Genomic DNA, 5,435 nt, shown 5'->3' on the forward strand with positions numbered 1-5,435 from the left:
AACTCAGTATGAATTAGGGTAGCTTAAGATTCCAGGGCCAGAGAGACAGAATTGTGATGAATAGCCCATGAAGGATCAGATAGCCTGTGAAGATTCTTGACCATATATTATTGATGTTTCAAGGAAGCAAAAATAAGAAATGTCATAGCTCTAGTCCCGAAATGGTTGTCAAAATTACAGATTTTAGCTCAGACATTGATATATTAACAAACTGTGTTATTTCCAAGGTCTTTTCCCCACTCCAGACTTTGGACTGAAATGAGAAAATATATTCCTGGATTCTTTCCAGGAGCAATTAACAGAGATGTTCAGAGAACGGTAGAATCAAGAAACTTCTTTCTTCCTCACCAGAAATCCTGTCCCCATCCTCAGAGAGAAGCTGATTTATAATTTGAGGCATGGGTTTAATAAACCAAGAGAACTGGATCCATACCCACTGTGCCATCCTGTCCTCATGCCGAAGCAAGGTATTTCTGGGCATAAACCTCTCCTGGTTAGTATTCTGTGATATCATTGACTGAAAAATACAACTGCATTTTAGTGTGTCCTTGGGGAAATGGTCTCATCCTGAGCCTCCACATTTAGTTTTGAGTTTTGGATTAAATGGTGTCTTTAAATGTTAATTGGGAATTAGGCTGGTGGGCATTTATAGGAACTTTATTTGCAAAATGAGAGTTTGTTTATAGCATTTGTCTAAAATGTCACGCCATGTTAAAGATTAGTCTTTTCAGGAATATCACTGTTTAACTGGCTCTTCCAAGAATGAGAACATTAATTTAATTTTATAGATTATAAAATTGCATTCCAGGGGCTCGATAGGCTCAAAGACTCAAAACATCCAGCAGTTTTATTTCATATGCTAATTCATGACACCTTTAAATTTTCACACTCGGAACTCAAAAAATGTAAATACAACATTGCATGTATTAAAGAACATAGTTGTTCCTCCCACTGCAAAGAACTATGGAAATCCTGACACATTCTGAGTTAGAATGCCAGGTTTCCATGTAATTCGGAATGTTACTTTAAATTCAGGGAATGATTGCAATATGTTTAGAGAAAATATTTGAGGATAGTACATATGATAAAAATATTTTCAGAGATTTAAGCTAAGTTTATTTATGTAGAAAGTATAGAAAATAGAAGATACATTAATTCTATTAAAATCATGAAGCTGGTATTGTATGTATGTATGTATGTATGTATGCATGCATGCATGCATGCCTGACCATTTGTATTAGATTTACAGCTACCAGATTCTTCCCTAGGTGAGAGTTTTTCTCTTACTCTCAGTGTTTCTTAGTTCACTGTAGCACTTACTACAGATGTTCAGGACTGTGATCTTTCTATCATCCACTTCACCATGCCTGTTGGTGTTGTCCTTGTGTGGCTCACATTTAGACAGTCATGGTGGGACTTTATGGTTGAAGCATATACCATTACCATGGGATATATACATATACATACACACACTTATATATACATATAGATACACACATACACACATGTGTGTGAGAGAGAGAGAAAGTTAAAGTACTGGCTTTAGGTCCTCCCTAAGAGCCATGACCTCATGATCCCTGTTTAGTTGACTAGGTTTCCTATTTCAGGTATGATTTCACTATTGTTGAGCAGATCACAAGTTCAGAAAACTAACTGTTGGTTACTGCCAAGGTATGAGTGCCACCATTGCACACTAAGGATATTGTGACATGTAGATTCTTGATGTGGCTCCCAGGTGCCATAGCTGGGATAAGACTGTTGCTTGCTCCCCTCCTTCAGAAGATTGCATGATGCTTTCTGGCAGCATAAAGGTTAGTCTTCAACTAGAAAACACTCAGATAAGTTCCAACATGTGTCCTCTGGTGTTTCATTTGAAGTACATGGTGGACAGTTGTGGTGTCACATGAAGGTCGGATTTGCTGAAGGAGTGCATGTGTCTTAAGCAGTAGGGACTTACTTTCCACTTCTGGGGGACTCAAGAGCAATAGCTCTAACTTGTATGTTTTGGAAGCCCCTTGGCTAACTCTGGATAACAACTCGAGAGAGGGCTTCTTATATTTAGTGTTGGGGTTTTGTTAGGTGGACTTTGGTTTTTGGAAGGAGTACTGTCAATCCAGATGTTAAACATTCATTTAGACTATATATGCATATCATACATAGACATATACATATATATGTATATGTGTGTATGTATGTAAAAGGCTTTAATTTTATGTAAATCATTAATAGTATAATTATTTAGGCTCTTTGAAGACATCCTTACTTATATTTTTACCTTCCTTCCTTTGTATTTATCTCCTTCTGTTTTCTTCATTAGATTGGCCCTTTTCCATAGTTCTCTAACAACTGGATGTGTACATTCAAATGGATAAAATTAAATCTGCATTTATAACCTCTCACAAAGCCTAACTCCCAATGGGCCAAAGATATAAGCATCAAACCTACCTAAAATTGAAAAAAAAAAGAAAAAGAAAGAAAGAAAAACAAAACAAACAAAAAAACAAAACCCAGTAGTATGCTACAGGATGTACATGTAGGAAAGTACACCATTTGCTTAAGAATTAAGTTCAACAATTGACGAGTGGGACTTCATAAACTAAGTGGCTTCTAAATAACTAAAGAAACAATCAACCAGCTAAAAGGGAAACCCCCTAGAGACATTGCAGCCTTGGCTAGAGTGTCTCAGGTGAATCTGTAGGTGGCAGAGAGGAGACAGGTTGAGTATATATATGGTCCGTGTTCTGACATATGAACCTCTGAATGATTATTAGCCTAACATTCCCTGAGAAATCAAGCCTGAGATGAGGTGTGAGGGGGCCTGGACAGGGAGCTAGCCTGACAACCAATAGTCTGCACTGCAGAAATCTTGATGGACTCCCAGGATGAGGAGAAGAACCCTGTCTGGAATCACAGACCTAAGCAGAAGTACGTCTAATATAGACAACCCTCCCATGGGGCTACTCAGGCAAGCTGGGCAAGGACTGAGCTTTAGATGACCACCAGAGCAGTGACAGGGTGTCTGGACAGGAGCTAACCTGAGATGACCACCGGCCCAATACCCTGATGACCTGAGGAGGCACAACATGCACAAACTGACTCCTGCTAGGTGCTGTAATGCATGAGCAAGGCATAGCACCATTCCTGAGGACATTCCATATACTCAGGGACCTTAGATGCCACTCAGAGGAGCAGGTAAGTTGTAGAGAAATGGAAGAAAAAGAGAAAAAAGAAAGATGTGAGTATAGGAGAGTTGGCCCTGCAACTTGTCTGCCATGCAGCAGCATGGGTGAGGAAGAGATTCTCTCCCCAACCTTTGCCCTTTACCACCCATGGAAGGTGAGAAAGCTGTCCCTGAGGTCATGAGAGCAGGAGAGCTGACTCTGCCCTTCTTCTGGGCACAACAGTAGAGATGGTCTTGGACATAGGGGTTGCTGGTGAGCCAGCTCTTAGGGCCCGAGAGGATGAAAGCTGGAGGATTGTGTGGGGAGATCAGCAGTTTTTCCACCTGAGGGACTTGTCCAGGAGGCTGCTATGCAGCTCTGGCTTCTGACAGCTGAGCTGAGTTCAAGACTTCAGCAGCAGGTCACCAGCCTTGCTGTACAGCAAGGGCTCTAAAAGAGCTCTGCAGTTTCCCCAGTTCCAACATTTGCTGCCCCTTGTGGCCAGCTGGACTTCAGCTGGTCCACTTAACAGAGCAGAGTACAAAACTGTCATTCCTAGTGGCTTCTCGGGGCTCTAAGCCTGGATTCTAGTCCCTTCTTGGGCACCAGTTATAACTGTGACTTTTCTACCCGGCCTCTTTGTTCTCAGAAATTATGATTCTGAGACTTAACATTTCAGGAATAAATGCTTAGGCAAAAAGCTTTAGCTTGTTCTCCAACTAGCTTATAACTCAATCACATATTTATTCCATTCTAAGTCCCACAACATGGTTGGTTATCCCTCCTCCATTTCACGCAGCTAACTCTCACTTCCCCCTCCAGCACCATGTCTACCTACACATCACCATGCTTCCTGCCGTGTTCATAATGAACTGAAGCTGTAAGCAAGCCACAATAATTTTTATTTTATTTTATAAGAGTTGCCATGATTATGTTGTACCTTCACAGTAATAGAACATTGACTAAGACACAACTCTGACCTATCTTGATAGGATTCTACATCCTACTCCAATGATGCTCACTTAGCCATGTTGTCCATCTATTCACAGTGGATAAGAAGGGGGAAAAACACCAAGAAAAGAAAACCTATACATGTTCTTCACTCAAAGAATGAATGCTGAAAACAGAGGACATATAGCCTAAGGAGTACTAGTCAGTGGTAAAGACCAATTAAATAATGAATTTTGCAGGGAAATGGAGGGAACTAGAAAAGGCCATACTGAGTAAGGTAACCCAGACCCAAATGCCACATGTTTTCTCTCATCTCAAGCTGCTTGCTCTGAGTGTTCAGATGTGAGTACATGTACTAAAATAACTGCAGAAACCATGAAAGTAAATCAGGATCATAGATGGGGTAGGGATATTGCTTCATGGTGGAGCAATATAGAGAGAAATAAAATGGTACAAGTTGGCTTGGTTTTTATCCAGAAGTTAATTTCAACAAAAATTGGGAAGTGAGTAATTTTGTGTCTCTGTGAAGTTAGCACTTCCTGGGTGGAGCTGTGGAAGAGGCTGAGGCTTTACTCTCTACGTACCTGACCTTATGAACATCAAGTTGCTATCCCCCCCAAAAGTAATCAGATGCATAAAGAACATGAAACCCTACAGAGACCAAGGCAGAATATATCCAGCACTTATTTGAACACAGACCACATTCTACGATGCCAGTAAAGGTAGAAAAAGTAAATGAATATAACCTCCAACTAGGCCTTCATGAAGCTACTTGAAATTCTTGGGTGTCTTTGATAACCTAACATGATAATATGGAGTTGTATGTAGCTTTTTTTCAGACAAATGCTATCAATTTATTTAAAAGAAGAAAAGAAAAACATCTTTTAATATTTTACCCTTTTAGGGAAATATACTGGAAGTCAGAATATACACTGACTAAATATTAGCTTCTATTTTGGCTGTTTTTAATTTTTATTTTCTTTCATTTTTATATCGATAATTTAAATTGTACTAATTTGCTGTTACCATTATTACTGTATGGTTTGACTGTAGGTGCTTGTGTATATCCAAGTTCACATTTGTGTACAAGTACGTGTGGATGTTTGTACATGTGTGTGGAGGTCAGAGGTTGATGTCAGTGTCTTCTTTCATGGACCTTTAGTTGAACCTAGAGTTGACAGATTTGGCTAGATTTGGGATCCTGTCTTAACCTCCTGAAAACTCTGATTCCAGGCAGACCATCATGACCACTAGCTTTTATGTAGGTGGCTTCAAGACACTGGTCAACACAATTGCTTGGCAATGGATGGCTTTATTTCTTAA

The 5,435-nt window shown here is 39.8% G+C and overlaps 1 non-coding gene across 1 annotated transcript; it reads left to right on the forward strand.

The window, feature by feature from the left end:
* The first annotated feature begins 2,646 nt into the window (after positions 1-2,646).
* Positions 2,647-2,780, forward strand: LOC115031025. The gene has a single exon (XR_003836612.1). It is a non-coding gene; the product is annotated as a small nucleolar RNA SNORA17 (small nucleolar RNA).
* Positions 2,781-5,435: the final 2,655 nt, after the last annotated feature.

This window comes from Mus caroli, chromosome 4 (assembly GCF_900094665.2).
Source record: "Mus caroli chromosome 4, CAROLI_EIJ_v1.1, whole genome shotgun sequence".
Taxonomy (NCBI): Eukaryota; Metazoa; Chordata; class Mammalia; order Rodentia; family Muridae; genus Mus; species Mus caroli.